Here is a 20,411-nt window from a genome sequence, read left to right as displayed (position 1 = left end):
AGGGTCCCAGGCCAAAAAGGGCCGAGTCAGTGGGCGCCAGAGATAATGTTGCCTTCTTTCTTCTGAAATGAGGAGGTGTCGAGGGCCTGAGACAACCTCCATCTGCTGACACTGGGTCTTGGGGATGCCCTACAGGTCCTGGCACTCAAAGATCTGTGGACAATAAGTTCGAAAGCTGCTGGGCTGCAAAGTCACAGCCCCAGACATCTGTTTCCTCTTAGTGTGTCCTGAGCTTCGTGAGTAAGCAGCAGGCTCCTGTCCCTCCTCTGGGAGGGAGTTACGGGAACTAGCTCTCCTCTAACAAGCAGCAAAAGACCGGGAATCCAGCATGAGCACCCCAAGGTTGGTAACAAAAGAAAGAAAACTCCCCAAAATGCTCCTGGAGTGGGATTAGGCTAGGGCTGCCTCCCCTCCCTACGAGTCAAGTTCCAGAACATTCTTTTTTTTTTTAAAGATTTATTTATTTATTATGTATACAGTGTTCTGTTTGTATGTATGTCTGAACACCAAAAGAGGGCACCAGATCTCATTGTAGATGGTTGTAAGCCACCATATGGTTGCTGGGAATTGAACTCGGGACCTCTGGAAGAGCAGTCAATGCTCTTAACCTCTGAACCATCTCTCCAGCCCTCCAGAACATTCTTTGCTTGCATCAGAGTAAAGGAAACCCCCTCCTGGCGGGGGAGGGGGGGGCAGAAAGCAATATTTAGTGGGATGAGATGAGAAAAGAACCATGGCCAGCCCATAAGCCAGCTTGTCATTCTCTGACACCAAACTTGGCCTTTGCTTCCAGGGCAATGGGTACACTAAAAAGCTGTTGCCAGGGAGGTGAGAAAGACTATACCTATAAGCTGCTAGGTACTCATATGAGCCAACAAAGCAAGCTCACAACACTCTGTCCCCAGCCCATATCTGTGGACCTGGCTGGCCCTACTCAGGTTCCAGCCAAGGGAACCACACAGAAATTGTATAGTTGTTCTAGTAACCACTGAAGCCAACTCAGTTTCCCAGCATGCAAAGAGGTGATAGAGAGGCTGCTGGAACATGGATGCTGGTCCTCAGGTGGGGTGTTTTGAGTCAGGAAATTCAGTATTATCTGGGCCTTACACAATCCATAGCTCTAGTGGGAGGGGGAAGGAGAGGGAGGGGGAGAGGGGGGACAGATGGAGAGAGACAGAGACAGAGGCAGAGAGAGACAGAGAGAGAGAGACAGAGACAGAGACAGAGAGAGAGACAGAGAGGGAACAGAGTTCTCTAGTTGTGGTGTCAGTAAACATATGATAGAGAAATGAGCAGGGTGACAGAACTGTCCAGGAACAGACAGGGTAACCTGCAGCTCAGGCATAGGACTTCTCTCTGGCCAGGTCACATCAGCCTCTCTGTGGACCTCCACTGTCCTGCAGGACGTATCCACCACTCTCCCGTTTTCATGTGGACCTCCACGGACCTACAGGACATATCCACCACTCTCCTGTCTTCACGTGGACCTCCACTGTCCTGCAATGTAGCCAACACTCTGCTGTCTTCACGTGCACCTCCACTGTCCTGCAGGACGTATCCACCACTCTCCCATCTTCATGAGGACCTCCACTGTCCTGCAGGACGTATCCACCACTCTCCCATCTTCATGAGGACCTCCACGGCCCTGCAGGACGTAGCCACCACTCTGCTGTCTTCATGTGGACCTCCACTGTCCTGCAGGACATAGCCACCACTCTCCCATCTTCATGAGGACCTCCACTGTCCTGCAGGAAATATCCACCACTCTCCTGTCTTCATGCTTCCACATGGCCTGGCCCAGTCTGTGGTTTAAATGTCACTTTCAGACACTAATCATCTGTCTAGCTTTGGACTCATCCATCCAAATGCAAAATTCCTGCCCACAGCAACTTCCTGCCCAGGACCAAAAGCTGCTGTGCCTAAGCTTCTTGGCCCAGCAAACCCACCTGAGGCTCAGACCAGGGGACAATCTTCTTCTTCCACAGATTCCTGACACACGTTCAAGGACCAGTAAAGTAGCCAATGGATCATCTTCCTCTGAAACCTCTACTTGAAAGGTAACCATAGGGACACTTAGAATTAATTGACTACTTATTGGCCATCTCCTGCCAGGAGGTTCCAGTCACTTCAAGCATACAGTCTGACCACTTATTAGACAAAATATTTTATTTTTTATTATTCTATAAACTTTACTATATATATTTGTGAATAAATAAAAACATCACATTTTATATGAACTAAGAACATCAATCAGCCTTCTTTGGCTGACACCTGCTAAACTGATCTACATGGACCAGCCTGGGACAGTCTAGGCAGCTCCCAGGATATTCTGGGTCCCAAAGTGCATACTGTCCCTGGAAATCTAAGGAATGGTATATGTAGAAAATGCCACACAAAGCATCACAGGGAACCTCAAGATTCCAAGGCTTAGAACAAACGCCACAGTACTCCTCCAAGACAGATGCATGCGTCCCCAGTTGAGAGAATCTTTTGAGTGTCCTTTCTCCTAGTCCCGAAGTAGGCATTTAGCCACAATAACTAGCATACAAAGATGCCTGAGGAACTAACAGCCACTGTCCCTCAGGTCTTCTGAGTCACCATCAAGTGAATCCAAAGTAAAGAGTGAAAATCTGAAGACAGCATTTGGAAAATTCCACTCCCTAAAGTTCTGAGATGACTGTCAGTCACTGCCTCCTCCCTAAAACCTTTTCATCAGCCTGTGTTGACTGTGCAAGGTGCCATCTATCCTAATATATTGTGTACTTCAACCACATTCACTGCCATATCCTTTCCTGTCTGTCTCCTGATACACCTCTTCCTCTTCCCAAATAGTTCCCCTTTGTACTTCCACATCATGTGTGTGTTTGTGTGTTTGTGTGTGTGTGTGTGTGTGTGTGTGTGTGTGTGTGTGTGTGTGTGTGTGTGTGTGTGTTTAATCTAGGTTCCATCTACAAGGAAAAATATGGTATTCATCTCTCTGCTTCTGGCAGAAAGATTTTAGCTAACATAATCATCTCTAGTTCCAGTCACAGTCCTGAAAATCAGAAGTCAAAATCTAGCATCTACAAGCTCAAAATCCAAAATCCCAGATACTCAAGGCCTGTAGCAAACAGCCTGTGTCCTTGGCTGGGACCTAGCCCTTCTCTGTCAATAACTGGGTGGTGTCTCTTGACTGTTGGCTCTTCCAGCACTAACCACCATCCTTGAGTCACTCACTTTATAACAATGATCATACCAGCAGGGATCACACCTCGGGCCACAGCTGAGCAGGTGCAAGGCAAGGAAGCTAGAGCAGAACAGATGGAGATGTGGCCTGGTGGTGGAGACCGAGGGCAGGAACTCACAGAAACACAGTGTGCAGGAATCAGAACCTTTAGCTGGTAGAGTACACAAAGCAGCTAGGGTAGCAAGGAAAGCTGGGTAATCACTCAGTGATGTCAGCAACGTGCTGGGAGGGGCCTGGAACAGGATGATACCCTGTGTAAGAGAGTAACGACAAGAGAAAATGTGAGTAGGGGGGATAAACTCAGAGGGCTCACAAGGGGCTTGAGTTCAAGAGAGAGCATGAGAGTGGGACCCTGTAGAATCACGGGTACACAAGCAAAGTGGTCCCAGCAGAGGGAGGCAGAGAGACTGTGGGACCACAGCTGCCACCCTACTTGATCTGGACAAACTCTTGCGTGGGAAGAGGGCTGGACCCTGGGCTACTTGCATACCTAGAGTGCATCTGGAGTTGGGACAAGACAAGGACTAAACACGGAAAACAAGAAAGGTAGCGTGCAAGACAGACATGGGGTCGTCCCAGCAGCTGGGCCTTACACATGGAATTATGGGAATATCCTTAACTCACGGAAGACAACTCATGCATCCTGGGCTGTGTAACATGAGGGTGTTATCACCCACTTCAAACACATCTGTTAGTGCCTCAGGGAGGTGGCCACACCATCTCTGCTCTGAATCAAAACGGTCTCAGCTCATTCCCAGAGTGCACTTTGCCCAGGAAGCTGGAGCTCAGCTGCCCAGAACTGAAACGTAGTGTGTTTGGTTTTCCAAGTCCTGGCAGCTTCCAGTCTCTGATCCACCACAGAAAGGGGACCCCAGGGTGTCTGCACCAGAGCTGGGCGTGGGGACACTGTCTCCGCATAGCCAGATTTTGTTGCTGCCTTTGCATACAACAGCCTGAGCACAGTGGCATGGTGCTGTGAGATGTCCCTTGCTTGCTAGGCCTCAGTCTGCTTTTCTGGGGATGTCCCTATGCAGGGTGCATCTGGGGCTGAATCACTCACCACATTGTCCCAAGAGAATGTGCACATGGCATCCAGGGTTTCACAAACAGATTCATGTGACTGACATTTGCACAATGTTTTTGTGATTAGGCAGGAATTTGCACATGGAGACCAAGTGGAAGGCCCCAGCCAATGGCCTCGGCATCCTGCTCACTTGCTGAGTGCATGTGCACGTCACCTTGTTACTGTGGGACCCAAGAGTCACCCGAGAAGGCTGAATTCCAACGACTGTGAAATAACCCAGTCAGTGCGACAGATATGGGCCTGATTCCCCACATTAAGCAAGTGCAACCTTTAACAAAGCATGACCCAGGAAGAGGTCAGTCTTCTTTCTTCTCAGAGTCATCAGGGTTCAATAAGACCAAGTTTTGCCAGATGTGATGAGCCACACAACCTCATAAGGACATCTAGGGTGCTGTGTTCTCACCTCAGTTCCAGATTCTTTTGAAAGTTGCTTCATTAATTGAATACATACTCAGGTCTCTCAAGAAAAACAGAACCAATAAAGTTCATGGGTATATGAGGAGGTGTAGGTGTAGGGATGGACTGATCATAAAAAATTAGGCTATGTGATTAAACGGACTGACAGGTCCTGAGATCTGATTCAGTATGCAGGAGAACCAGGAGAGATGTGTAGCTCTCCCCAGAGGCCAGTAGAAATTCCCAAATCCAAAGAGGCCGCTTATCCTTTTGTGTGTTCATTTGGTCAGGAGACTCGATGGGGCTCACTACACCAGGGAAGACTACTCCTTCCACCACATTCACAGAGTCCAGCACCCACTTACTAAACCATGCTGAGACTCCCCCGAAGTGTTTGACCAAGTATCTGGGCACCCTGTGGCCAGTCAAGCTGACATATAAAATAAGCCATCACACATTGTGGGCAAAGATTAAACCTCAACAAAGGAGGAAGCATGGTGGTCACTGTGTTTTGTGGATGCTCAGTGGACACAGGTCAGGAAGAGGCCATGGAAACAGTGCCCACATCTGGGGCAGATTGTTTTTTGTAGTGTCACCTTGAAACCTCTGTGGATGGGAAAGAGCAAAATGAGCTAATCTTAAAGCCCATTTAAACAGAATTCTTTGGTCCTGGAGGTATTTCCTATCATATTCATTCAGTTATGATTGTTATAGAAATTGGAATATGGAAAATGTGTGATTTTTTTTTGTGACCATAGCTTTACAAAGTATTCTCTTTAATGAACTCAGAAGATGAGAACCAATGCCACAGGGACATCGAAGAGACCCATGGTTCCCATGGATTTAATTGTCACTGCCTTAGAATCCCCTAGAACTCAAGCCTACAAAGGTCTTCAGATCCCCCTGGGGGCCGCTGCTCCAGATTCAGCATTGTCTCATGGAGGCTTTTGTCTCTTTGTCTCCATGGATATCCATACAGGACAGGGACAAGGAACACATCCACACCAGAACAGAAACATCAGAAGCCTGGAAGTCCAGGACCATGCCACCTTCTCTCTGCATTCCCAAATCAGGCCCCGACTCTGTGGGCCACAGCCATGGTGGAGAGAGAAAGGTTTTAGAGAGGATGATCCAGGCATGGGGAGACTCCCCGGTTCCCATGCCAATGAGAATAGTATGTGTATGTATTGAGTGTTGCAGAGTGTAACAGAGTAACAGTGTAACAGAGCCATCCTATATCCTGGACCTATATCCCAGTCCAGCTGTGTTCTGCAACTGAGTGACGGACGGAGGAGGCTCCATCCTGCACTTCCCACAATTGACCAAGCAAGATCGAGACGGAGAACCTCAGCTGGAGCAAACACAAAAAGAGGCTCATCTACTCATGAGTTGGGAGTTTGCAGCTACAGAAGACTCCAGAATAAGTAGCTGAAGTCAGAAAGAAGTTAAAATTCAGAGACTTTTGTAGATGTGAAAACAAGAACGTTGGAAGCAAAAGCTGTGACTCAGCTCCTCGGTCAAGCAAGACGTATCATGTGCTCAAAGACGGGCAGCTTTACTCTCTCCAAATCAAGCCCGTCATGCTATTCCAGGGCCTCTGGAGCGTCCTCTCAAGCGTGAGCCAAAGCCGCCTGTGAAATCAGGCGATGAAACAGGGAATTGGAAGCTGATGTTGAAGTCCTGTTGGTGCCTACCCACACACACCTGCATGGAGCTCGCGGGCACTTGAGTGCTTTATCGGGCCTTTCTCACTTTGCAGCACTGTGATGATAGATAGTCACTCTTTTTATCAGATGTTCCTCTTACATTCGTAGGGACACCACCCCACACCCAAGGCTAGGGCAGAGCCAGCCCTGACTAGACTCCTCCCAAGAAGCTGTGTGGAAGTTAGTAGGCCATGTGCCCAACCCTAGAGTCCAAAGCTGGCTAGGAAAAGATGTCTGGAAGTGGTGTTGCAGCCTTGCATTTGCTAGTGAGAGCCATTTCTTCTCCCACAGAAGCTGTCTGAGAAACTATTGATTTTTCTGTCATAAACAGGAGAAACAGAAGGGCTTCTTTCTGATCCAGAGAAAATTCAGAATCATCAAGCAACCAAAACCACAGTCTATATGAAATATATGGAAAAGACAGATCATATGAGGCCATGATGTTTCAGATTCTGGACATCAAGAACAAAGGGTACGAGAGGACTGTTGAGCTGACTCCCTTCCTCCCTGTCACAGACCTGGGAAGAATATCCAACTCTGATGGAGTCTAAGGTGCTCTATGCTCAGCCAACACATATGAGCTCCTGGAGAGGAGTAGGTGAGAATCCACAGGGCAGAGTTGTGAAGAGAAACACTTAGGGCAGAGAAAACGACAGTTACTTGCAGGAACACCCTGTCCCAAGCCTTTAGCCTAGTCCTCACCAGAGCATCCATGTAGAAATTGATACTGCAGAGACACCCACTTAGGTGACATCAGGCACCCACTTTTCCCACCAGCCCAACTATAACCCATGTTTCTGGAAATGAAGACTTGAAAGACTCTGGCCTCTGTCACTGAACGAATTAGTCCCAAATTATATTGTGTTCTACTCCACTCCATAAATCTTAAAAGGGAAGAATAGAAAACATTTAACTCTTTAAGTAGTTTACTGGACCCAAAGCTAAAAAAGGAATATTATAGGAGTTAAGTTACTTGCTATTTCCAGGTGTGGTGGCTTATGCCTTTAGTCACAACACTCAGGAGGCAGAGGCAGGCAAATCTCTATGAGTTCAAGGCCAACCTGGTCTACAAAGTGAGTTCCAGGATAACCAGAGCTACTTAGTGAAACCTGTCTCAAAACAAAGAAACAAACAAACAAACAAAAAGATGCTTGGCAAATTCACAATATGTTGTTTTCTGACCAGAGTTCTCCTGGAATGTATGATGAAGGAAACAAGAACCCACAACCTGGAGAACATTCAACACAGTAACGTTGACCCGCGCTGATGCACATGTTCGAGCTCTAGAACAAACTACTAGCGTGAAACCACAACGTGTGATCTAGGAGCTACACGTGTGCAGACAGACACTGCAGAAGAAGAGTCGGGCCACTGAAAGATTTAGTCTCCACAGGAAACAGGGAAAGCAGAACTGTTTGGTACAGACATCATTAATTATCTGTTGGATAATTAATCAACTTCAGGACTTAATCTGCTTGTAATTGGAGTCCCACAGGAAGTGGGGCCATGGAGTTAGCATGGCAGAAATGTGTCACTCCCTTCCACCCAGCACACCGACAGAGTGAAGTGAGTGCTGTCCACAGTAACACCAGGAAAACTGATGTGTGGTGTCAAACGGCCCAGAGTACAGGAAAAAGAGAAGACAAAAAAAAAAAGGAACTCTGGAGGTTCATGATGTAGGAAAGAACAGGGCTGAAAGAACCAGTCTACATAAAGGAGAGCATGAGATCCCGTTTTCCAAAAAGAAAGGCCATCCAGCCTCTTCTACCAGCAAAAAAAAAAAAAAAAAAAAAAAAAAAATCTTATTTTTCAAATCCAAAAGTAAAACACAGACATTTTCAGATGTATGGAGTCAGAAGAACCTTCTCTAGCAGACATGTATAACAGAGCAAAGAAAGGTTCCTCCGTTGTGCCTCAGATGGAGCCATCTTTGGTTTAACATGAAACTGATCGCCCCCATTTCCTACCCACACTGTGTAATACTCAGGGACAAGTCAGAGAGGAAAACAGAATCTGGAGACTTTCCACCTTAAGGACATCATCAGTACAGGCCTATAGGTGACATCATACTCAGTGAGGAAACAGTAAGTCCCAAGTTACAGAACAAGGGCTGGGGTCTGTGGGAATCATCCCTGTTCAGAGTTGTGCCAAGAATTCTAGTTGGGTGGAAAGTCCAGAGCACTCAGGCGGGAAGGGAGAAGCTCCTGCAGACAGCAAGATCATCCATGTAGGAGACTGAATGAACTCTACAAAAGGTGCCAGTAAGTCATCAGAAAATTTAAAAATTTTAAAGTGCTGTAATATCATCAGAAACACGAGGTCTTTAGAGATAAGTCAGACAAAATACGTGCTCACTAAAAGCTGCACAGTAGCTGATTAATTAGAGCAGGGAGTATGCTAGGCAAGCAAGGAAGGTGTTCCTGTGTCGGCGGTTCGGAGTTTGGTGAGTCCCAACACTGAACCGTCTTCCCACCTTTGACCATGAAATTTACTCTCTTGCCAGCTGACTTGGGAATTCCCTGGTTTCTGCTCTACCCAAAGGCTCCTGAAGTGCCTGTTCAGATCACCCTCCAAACACAGGCCTTACTCAGTGCCAAGGGGTACATTCAGAATTTCTCTCAAAATGAAAAAATGATCACTTGTGAGTAACATACATTTTTTTAGAAGTATGAGTAATTTTAATTTGTTTAGAATTCAGATATCAAATTTGATTAGAAACATGTGCCCCCTTCTGTGGATTTCTGAAAAGGACATCAGTTCATGGTGGTGCATCTATGCATTTGGACACATCCTCCTGTGGACAGTGAGAGTACCCCAGAGGAGCAAGGACGCCATTGTCCTTCCCAAGGCAGATATCAAACCTGTTGAAACAGTGCTGATGAAAGATTCGAGTTGAAATTCAATACCAAGTTCAAGCCAGGCCATCATACCTTTCATTTTTCTTTTCCTAATATTTATTGCAATCACCATTCTCTGGACTTCTAGGTTTCGGCCAGGCCTGGAAGTAAAGTAGCCAAGATGCTAAGAAGAGGGAAAAGACCAGTCTCTTCCTGGCCTCAGTAAAGACCAGAAGGTACAGGTAAGCATCAAGATCTACTTCCTGGCAGCTCATGCGCTTCCTTTCGTGTAGGGCAAACCACCAAGATCTGCTCCCATGGGAGCCCATGTGCCCCTCAGTGCAGGGTGATGGACTACACATAATTAAACACTACTTTTAATTTTAGTGATTTCCCCCCACCCCGGAAAGTCTGTCTGCTACCACCAGCAGTCAAGTGACAGCTTTAATCTTTCACTCTAAGCAAGAATACTGGGGGCTGGGCGTCAAGGCCAGAGTCCAACATCAGAAACTCCACCTCTTCAGGCCTCTGAGAGACACATGGATGAGGAAGCCAACTTCCGAAAACAACCAAAAGTTTTCTCTCATAAATAGAAGGGGAAACAAGACTGGACAAGGCTTAAACTTTATGACTTTCTCCACTGCTGCGTTTTAAGGTGCCACTGGGAATTCCATGAAGAAGTCAAGTAGCTACACATCTGGAGAGCCCAGCAAGGCAGACATCGGGCCTCAGCTGCACATCTGGAGAGCCCAGCAAGGTGGACATCCGGCCTCAGCATCGACACATGCTAAGCACTAAACAGAGAATGTGAGAGGCTCAGAAATGTCCTCACAAGGACAGACTCACACCTGTCCTTGCGAGTCAGATAAGCAGAGTACTAGAGGACATGTAGATTAATGGGCAGCTACCAGCATCAGCTGATAAGAAGAATGGCAGAGTACTATGCATGCCCAACTCCATGTCACTCCTAGGCATACAATTCATGCACCTCTCTGCTCCTCTCATCCCAAATCCTGGACATTCACCTCAGAGAGACATGGTTAAAAGTGTCCTCCAAGGCAAATCACCCTTTTTAATTTTTTAAGTTTAATCTTGGAACAGTTATTAGTTCCAAGATCACATCATACCATCACACTATCCTATAAGCTACATACATTAGACATGTTCCTCTCACCCATCATCAACATTGTGATAAAGAGTTCAGTGAGCATAATAGACTCTTGTTTAGTGGGACCCTCAAGAGAGACAGAACCAGGCCTGCATTTACAATTGTTGGTTACTTTGCTGGCTGTGATTGAGACTGACTGACAGAGGCCCACCCAATGTTTCTAAAATGGAATAGTTTCTTTTTCCTCTCATTAAATACTGTGTAGGCCACTGCTCTGAAGCATCGTTCCCCCAGGCTGCTCTGCTTGGTTGGCCTGTCATGTGTAGACTCAACTCCAAAATATGGCTCATGGTCCAGGATGGCTGCAAGCTGTGCCAGGAACCAGCAGGGGAGCGTGTGGGAGCAGAAGACAAATGTCCTCCTTCTGAGGACTTTCTGGAAGTCAACACCATGTTTTCACTTATGTCTTGGAGTCATAGTCTCTTAGCAAGATCACAAGTGCCTGTGGAGGTAGCTGGGAGCTGCTGTCCTCGCTTACGCTCTTCATCCACTGGGTGAGTTTCTATGGCCACAAACTCAGAGGCTCCCAACACGCATTCCCTTGTTCTCATGATTGTGGAACTCGGTCTGAGATTTCCTTAACAGAGATTTCTACCCCAGAACAACAGGAAACCTTTTCCTCATCTCTCTTAGATTCTCAGCCCAGTGGTTCCCAGACAGCCTCTAACTTCTAATCCAGAGTATGGTCTTTGCTCAGCAGCCAGCAGCCTCTCTGATGCTGTGGAAGGCACTCTACTTCCCGTTTATAACAAGTCACATTGCGTTTAGCACTCACATAGATATGAAGGCTCACCTATTTGTCTGGAGACCCTGTATCCTGCCACCATGTTAAGCCTCTTTAGTAGTGTAAGGTGACAGTCCCAAGCTACAGGAAATAGACCTGAGAACTGTGGCTATTTGTGTGACCATGTCCACTAAAATCACTTGGGGACAGAATTCCTGAAGATTAGAGAGAAGGCAGATACCAGATCACATGGGGCTTCCTTAGGGATAGAAAGGAGGGAGGGGGGCCTCTTCTGAGGATATAATAAATGCCCCCTGGATACCCAGAGCTTCCTGTCTTTCACAGTGTGTGTCTGGCTTCCTCTAGGGGGACTTGGAGGACTTGATAGATAAGGGTCTGAGTTCAAATATACAATACCCACATAAAAAGCCAGACATGGCAATACATACCTATAACCCCAGTGTTTGGGTAACAAAGATAGGATGGTCCCTGGGGCTCATTGATCAGCTGATCTAGCTAAATCAATGAACCCTAGGTTCAGTAAGAGATGCAGTCTCAAAAAATAAATTGGGGACTGTGTTAGTTAGGGTTTCTATTGCTGGGAAGAGACACTACGACCATGGAAATGCTAATAAAGGAAAACATTCAATTGGAGTTAGCTTACAATTTCAGAGGTTTAGTCCATTATCATCATGGTAGGACATGGTGGTGTGCGGGCAGACAGAGCTGAGGGTTCTACATCTCGATCCACAGGCAACAGGAAGTAAATTGTGTGTCGCACTAGGCATAGTTTGAGCATAGGAGACCTCAAAACCTACCCCCCCACACAGTGATACACTTCCTCCAATAAGGCCACACCTATTCCACAAGCCACACCTCCTAATAGTGTCACTCCCTATGTGGGTCATTTTCTTTCAAACCACCATATTCTACTCCTTGACCCACATAGGCTTATAGCCATATCATAATGCAAAAATTCATTCAGTCCAACTCCAAAAGTCCCCATAGTCTATCACAGTCTCAAACTTATTTAAAAGTCTAAAGTTCAAAGTCTCTTCTGAGATTCATGCAATCTCTTTACTGTAATTCCCTATAAATAGAAAAACAGATCATATACTTCCAACATACAATGGCACATGATACACATTACTAATCTAAAACATAGAGACAGGAGCATAGTGAGGAAATACTGGACCAAAGCAAGACCAAAAATAGCTGGGCAAACTTCAAACTCTGCATCTCCATATGTGATGTCAAAATGCTCTTCATATCTCCAACTCCTTTCAGTTTTGTTGACTTCAACACACTTCTTTTTCTTGGGCTGGTTCTACTCCCCATTAGCAGCTTTCCTCAGAAGGTATCCCAAAACTCTGGCATCTCCAACATCTTGGAGTCTCCAAGGCAATCCAGGCATCACCTTCACAGCTTCACACAATGGCCTCTCTAGCCCTCCACTCAGGGACAACTCTGACACATGCCTGGTCTCAGCACTTTCCTTAGTCTTGGAGGCAAGTTTCATGGCCCCTTTCTTTAAACCTTGACTCTAAAGCCAAAACCATGTGACTGAAACTGCCAAGTTCTACTGCTTGCTGGGGCAGGAACATGGCCCCCTCATTCAATTACATCTTCACCAGCTTTCTGCTTTCAATGGTTTCCTTCACTGCCTAAGATTATCTGTCCTAAAACTTGCTCTGTAGACTAGGCTGGCCTAGACTCAGAGATCCACTAGCCTCTGCCTTCCAAGCACTAGGATTAAAGTAGGATTAAGGTCTTGCACCACCAGGCTCTAAGCTTTTCCTTAACTCCTTTTCACGAGTAAAAAACTTAGCTGGGTGGAATCTTGCCTTGAGGTCACCACTTCCTTTAGTCCATTTCTTAATCTATTTATCTCCTTGAATACAGGACTTAGCTCTATTACACTTCCTGGTATTCCTTTTCTCCTCAAATTGTATATTTTGTATTTTCCTTTCTCAGTTTGCTCCTTTTCATCATAAATTTTCATTAGCATTAACACTAATAACCATATGACAGAATCTACACTAAGTTGTTTTGAGATTTCCTTAGACAATGCAATTAATCCAAACCTCTTCATGCAGACTTTTTAGACAAGGGCAAAAAGCAGCCACTTTCTTCACCAAAACATGACAAGAACAATCTCTAGGCAATGTACTAAAATTCTTCTTTTCTGAAACATCTTAAACCAGGCCCCCACAGTTCATCAAATCACCCTCAGAACCATCTTCCATGTTCCTACTAGGATGGCCCATTAAGCAGCACTTAAAGCATTCAAATGCTTTTCTAATCCACAGTCCCAAGATCCATATTTTTTCAATCAAAAGCATGGTCAGCCTATCAGAGCAATACCCTAGTAACTGGTACCAAGTTGTGTTAGTTAGGATTTCTATTTCTGTGAAGAGACACCATGACCACGGCAACTCTTATAAAGGAAAACATTTAAGTGTAGGTGGCTTACAGTTTCAGAGGTTTGGTCCATTATCATCATGGCAGGACATGGTGGCATGCAGGCAGACATGGTGCTAGAGGAGGAACTGAGGGTTCTACATCTTTATCCATAGGCAACAGGAAATGAACTGTGTGTCATACTGGGCATAACCGGAGCATAGGGAACCTCAAAGCCCGCTCCCACAGTGACCCACTTCCTCCAACAAGGCCACACATCCTAATAGTGCCACTCCCTATGGAGGTCATTTTCTTTCAAACCACCAAGGGACATTGATCTCTGGTCTTCTACATACATGAGCAGCAGTGTGCACAGAGCACCCATGTTCATACACATATGTATATATGTGTACACCATATACACACACCAAAAGAACCAGAGTTCACAAAAAAAACAAAACTGGAGTGCAGTGGACACATCTCTAACCAGAGACATAGAATGGACTTGCCCATTATACCATCTACATTCCAGGAGAAAGAAAGCCATTGTCTCTGCTACAGCAAGTGGAGTTTTCTAGGGGCATCATGGAGGGGGAAATGTTCTAAACTTCCAACGTTCTGTATCTCTCTGTTCAGGTCCCATATAGTCCTGCTGTCCCATGCCCAGGCCCCATGGAGTCCCAAAGTCCCCTACCAGGTCTTAGAGCCCTCAGTTTCTCATGGTGTGGGCAGTATTCTGTAGTAAATGTCCTTTGGGGGATGTACATACTATGGGCAGAGGACATGCTGGCCAAAGACAGATGGAGATCATGCTTATGCACACTTGAGAGACACTTCTCCTTGAGGAGGAGTCACAAGTGCAGAGAGTACAGGCCGAGAAAGACAACGTGGGCCCCAGAACGTGGTGCACAGCCGCTGATGCCAGAACCACACCTGCCTCCTGAGTTCTGGGTTGCAGAGCAGAGAGGCTAGAAGACACTGCCATTCCTTGAGTGTCTAAAAGCCTTTGGCCACTGTTTCTACAGATGATGAGGATCCCACAACAACTGCGTTATTCTCCCTGAGAGAAGTGTCCCATGGTGCTATCAGCTTCTGCCAGGTTCCACCTCAAGGGTCCTGCCACCTCTTTCTAGTGGGACACTGGGAACCTTCTTGCAACAGTGAGCTGCTGAGGAACACAATATATCCAAACCAACAGATAAAGAGGGAGAAAAGAAAAGAGTAGCAGGGGTCGGGGGGATTCCAGCTCCATGGAGTGTGCTCACTAAACTGTGGAGCTCAGGGGTTGCTCACAGCAGAACAGAACATAGCATTTGCTTCCCACTGGACTTCCATGTCAACTAACAGTGCAGCAGTAATGCTGGCTCAGGCAGGGGTTGGTGAGGAGGGTCTGCCTCTGCTGAGAACCTATAAATGACAACTGGACTCACCTGAGCTAGCCTTTGAGGGTTATAGCCCAGTCCAGCTTCCAGTGCAAGCTCACTCAGCTTCCTGGTCCACCAAGATGTGAGATGGAGCAGCCACAAGCTCCTACTGCCATGGACTAAGCCACTCTGGCTGCCATGCCCTCCCCACCATGACAGATGATGCCCTCTGAACTGTAAGTCAAATAAACTTCTCCTCCCTTAGCTGCTTCCGTGGGTAGCAACGAGAACTGTAACTGCTGCCATCTACATGAAAACACTTGTGCGTGTATGCGTACATACATGTGCAGACACATTCTGAGATTGGCTCTGGCCAAACCTGTCACTCCATCAGTTGCTGAGACATCCGGACAGATGCCTCATAAAGCAATTAACTCCCCTCTCTCCCCATATCTCAGGACACAAGCACAAAACTTTCTGTAAAAGGAGCTATTGCACCACAGAACCAGGACAAGAGACATCTGCTTTTTTCTAAGCAGCCATAACTGAGGCAAGCCCAGCGTGGCCGGCTTTCCCACCAGCTGCGTGAGACTCTCAGGCCTGTACAGATCCAGTTTTCTGGTTTCCCTCATTTATCTCATGCCAATGGGCTGGGCTAGGAAAAGCAGGAGAGCAAAGCCAACACTACACAGGTTACAGAGTAGCTGCTAAACAGAATGTGCATCTGCTTTGGACGTTGCTAAGCCGGCAGTTTGGGCATTGACTTCCCACAGTCCCAGATGCTTCCTTAAATGCCTGAAGGCAGAAACATAAGCCTAACTTGGCCATCACAGGCTTGAGATGTTTGAACGCTTTGGGTGGAACCTGAATGTGTTTTAATCTGAGGCTGATCCTGTTGGAATTCAAACTTGTCATAAGCAGGGACACCACATTTAAGCAGTGGAGCCAAAGCCATTCCAGGCCAGCTTGGGGACTGCTGTGTCCTGACAATGACATTCTATGGCAGGGTCCTCCAGCTGAGAAAGCCTATGGACTCCTGGTCACAGTTTACCCCACATGCTGGCTTCTCTTCTATCCAAACACCCACCTTGCGGAGCCCTCTGTTCTCGGAAGTCATTCCCTCTCTTCACTTCTTTGTAAGCTGAGTGGCTCCCATAATCTCTCAGCTTTCGCTTATATGTCCCCAGATTCAAATGCTTTTCACAGTTTTATATTTTCAGCTATATATGAAAGGCTTTTAGGCAGATGTTTCCTGGTCCCTCTGATTCATCTCAGACAAAAAAAAGATTTGTTATCTTCTCAACCTTCCAGTGGGTTTTGTGGAATAGATGATGGTGGTATGGATTTCATAACTGCACCCTATCTCCAACTCTGCTCCTCCATCTCGTCCTCTGAGGTCACCCCAGTCATCAAGATGCTTCTTTCTGCTACTATTCAGCATTTCCTGCCTGGCTAAACCTCACAACAATTTAAAAAGCTGAGTGTTGGTATTCAACAGAATAGAACCAAAGGGATTGACCTGCCTGGTCAAAGCACAAAGTAACAAGAAATGAAACCTGTGAGCTGCATATCCCACACTTGTGAACGCAAGAGACAGACAAGCCTGACCAAAGCCTAGGGCAGCAAGATATGAAATCGGCCCACAGCACAGCTCATACACACGAACCACAAATTTCACAACTCCCATGTCCACGTAAAGATCAGTGATTCAGAGTCCCGGGTGATCACCAGCAAAGCAGGAGAAGCGTGAGTAGAGGGCAGCTGCGTGGATGACCACGGGAGACAAGAAGAATCAAGTGAGGCCTGCCACAGAAGTGCACAGCCCATGGCGAAGTCAAAATCCTACCCTTCTGCTGTGTCCAACAGAGTTCCTGCCCTGCCTGCATTTAAGAACAGAGTGGGCAGACAGCAAAGAGTGAACACGTGAGGAACTCTGTCAGCTCAGGACTAAAACTTTAAACAAGAGGGAAGTAAAAAGAGTTTTCACAGTGTGGATTGTTGGCTCCTGTGTCTCTCCTGGGAGAAATGGCTCCTCTCTTCTGTCTTCAAAGTTCCTGTATGTTGCCTTTACAGCTGTTTCTGTTGGGGCTCAAGTCATAGACACCTCACTCCCAGGTGCAGCCTCCTTTGTGTTCGGGTTTTATCTGAGCCTGGTTCAGCTGCTTGCTTTTGTCCTGTACCCATTGATTTCAGTGCTCAGTGTCTGTGCCGTTATAGGAGTGGACTGGGCCATTAAAGAATGGACTGATGGCCTCACCTTCACCAAAACACTCCTTCATTTTTTGTAAAACTTCACTTCTTCATTGAGACAGCTTACCTCAAAAAGCCTGAATAAAGATAGCCTGTTCATGCTGCTCTAGGTGTCCCATAATTACACTGCGTCATGAAACACAGTCATGGTGAGACGGGACCCCATTGGCTCATTAATGTTTATACAGACCTCAGCCCTGGATCCTCTCCATGGTGAGGGCAGTTACTCTGCAAATGGCTTCTGATAGTCTGGGCTTCCCTAGGTTTGGGGCACCAAGCCATTGCCCGGTGATGTACAGCACAGTGTGGACCGTGAGCTCACCCAGGGCCCCGGGGACTGTGTGAGCCGCTACACCATTGTGCAATTGCCTAGGAGATGAGCTCCCCACTTGGGAAATGGGGGCGGCTCTCCCTACACAAGGTGACTCATCCGGCCTTTCATCTTCTTGACAGCAGCATTTTGTCTGTAGCTGCCTCAAAAATATTCTCTCCATTTCATCATAGCTAATATTTTATAGACTTGTGTTCTTCAACAAATAATTAAAACCACCCATATCCTCTCCGGGTGGGAGCAGCCTGGGAAGAGTATAATGGGATGTTTCCGGCCATTACACATGGCTATTGTATACGCTCAAATCTTTTACATTACTCATCTGACATCTGAGTGTGACATTTAAACTATTAAAGGGGGAATTATTACCAAATGATTATAAAAAGAAACAATTAGAACATTCAAAGGAATTGCTCATAACCAGCATTCTACAAATATGACCGAATCAGATGGTTCTAATTCATTCTTTTCAGGGTAACAATTAGAAATAGGTGACTGGGGTCAGACTCTTGAAGCAAAAAGCACACTGTGGTCCCATGAATTTTCTAAAGCTTAAACAACTTCTATACTCACTGTTTCTAAGGTGGAGTTTCTGACAGAAGGGAAGATTCCCATAATTCCACACATTTTACAAACATTTCTTCAACACAAATATATTTCATAATGACCCAGAAATATGTAATTGCAAAGACTAGTTCCTCAATCAAAAATAAATAAATATGAATAAACTCGACAATCTAGTTGTCTTTTGGCATTTCTTTTGAATTCTCAATATTGTTAAAATGTGATCTCTTGAAAGAATAACTTGGAGGGCCAAAGGTAGGAATTATACTTGACATTTGGAATGAAGCATGTTGAGGTATAATATACATATGCTGAAGGTTCCAAAATTTCAGTTGTACATTCCACAAACATTTCACCACCCCAAAGATTCCCAGTCATCCTGTTACAGTCAGACCGTCCCCAGCCGTGGCCCAGCAAAGTGATTTTCTGTGTCTCTACAGACTACTTTCTCCTACCTGAAACTTCACATACACTGAGTTATATAGTGTGAACTTTTGTTAGTTTTAATATTAAATCTTTTTCATACACAGTTAAAAATAAACAGCACATATTTAAGATGTATAATCTGATAAATACTTAGCCACCCAACTGTGAAGCTACCTCTAAGATTAGGGGCAAATCCATCACCTCCCCTCTTAACAAGCCCTTCCTTCTGGCTCTTGCCATGGGTCCTTAGAAAAGGATTCATCTACTTCCTGCCCCTACAGATTAGCTTGTTATTCTACGATTTTATGTATAGGAAATCATGATAGCATGGTACTTTGTCTGGCACTGCTGTCAGCATAGAAGACTGGATTCATCCATGCTGCACCATGGACCGTTGACCTGTGCTTTTACTGCCCTGCAGCATCCCATGATGTGGGCGTTCCACACAGTTTACCCATTCACCTTTTAATAAAAAGCCACATCTTCTTCAGTTCCTGGCTCTGAATGATCAAGCCTCTGCTAGCGTTCTCATACAAATCTTTGCCAAGGCACATGTTCGCAACTCTCCTGGGAAAATGCTAAGTGGTGGAAACAACCCGTCATTGGGCGGGCTTATTTAACTATCTCAAGAAACTGCCGGGCTGTTTCCAAGCAGCTGTTCATTCCACATGTCCATTAAGTGTGGATGAGTGATCTGTTACCACACCTTGTGGTCAGTACTCACTGTGGCCATCGTGTGTAACACTGTCCCGGTGAGCATGTCCCTGGGGTTAATGACAGAGAGAGCTACTCTCTTCTCACCTATCCACCTTGCTTGGTGACCTGTCTCTTAGATATCGATCCTTAATTAGTCTGCTTGGTTTTTACTGTTCCATTTTGGATGTGCTCTTTATATGTGGGTACAAGTTCTTGCTTAGATAGGTTATACAAATATGTCCTGCCCAAGTGCCACTTATCATTTAGAACTTGGAAAACAAGATGCTTTTAACCTAATTAGAAACAAACCTTGTTAATTCTTTCCGAGGAGATACCATGGCCATGAAGCCTGCCGAGGCAAGTGTTCTGAGCGTCAGCAAGAGGTGGGCTCTGGAAGCCTCAGGAGCCATGACCTGGCAGGACAAGTCCATGATGACTTTGATGAATTGCTGGAAGCTGCACATCGGCCAGCTGAGATGAGACCCCTGGGACATTGGCCTTGGGAGGGATTCACACTTCCATGGTCTACCTCCCAGAAGTCAAGCAACTTCTCACATTAAAAGCCAAGAAAGTTCCTGGCAAAGAAAGAAGAAAACTAACTCTATTGAAACACACAGGGAGATCTCTGCAGCGGGAAATGACTGGACAGAATCTAATCCCACGGGGAGGTACATGCCTGGCCCAGCCCCTGAGGCCATCATGGCTAGGCATGCTTGTGAAGACCACAGCCCAGGAACCCACCAAAACAAAGAAAAGCTTCCTTTCCTCACAGCCACACCCATCCACAGGTTTAACAGGGACCCAGAACAAAACTAGTTCACCACAGATTAGAGTCCTAAGACCCAAACTCTACCCAGGAAGAGTCCATAGGAAACTAGACAACGGGGAGATTGATCAAGGATGAGTCTGAGTATTGCAGTGCCTCCAGTTTTCGGAGTTATTAATACATCCCAAATTGCCACAAGATGGCCCACTGAAGATTTCATGTTTCTTTTCCTATTTTGAAATTCATTATGAGTGGCTTTAAATAAACAAAGGAAAAGTTACAAGGCACACCAACACCGAGAAGTGGTGCCTAAAGGACGAGAGGCTGGCATGCCAGACCAGCTGCAAGTAAATCTTGGAATCACCGGATAATAACTTTAAAATGTCCTTGATGAATGCTGTAATGGCCAGGAGAAAAAGCAGAAAAATCAAGAAAAGAAGGATGATCCGAGAAAAGCCAGACACTTTAGGAAA

General features: G+C 46.0%; 1 protein-coding gene across 10 annotated transcripts in view; it reads right to left on the bottom strand.

Moving 5' to 3' along the window:
• Wdr27 (WD repeat domain 27) overlaps positions 1–20,411 on the bottom strand; it is a 218,310-nt gene that overhangs the window by 6,772 nt on the left and 191,127 nt on the right. The window lies entirely within an intron of this gene.

This window comes from Peromyscus californicus, unplaced genomic scaffold (assembly GCF_007827085.1).
Source record: "Peromyscus californicus insignis strain IS unplaced genomic scaffold, ASM782708v3 Scaffold_22__1_contigs__length_63687245, whole genome shotgun sequence".
Lineage (NCBI taxonomy): Eukaryota > Metazoa > Chordata > Mammalia > Rodentia > Cricetidae > Peromyscus > Peromyscus californicus.
This window is presented reverse-complemented; position numbering and strand designations above follow the sequence as displayed.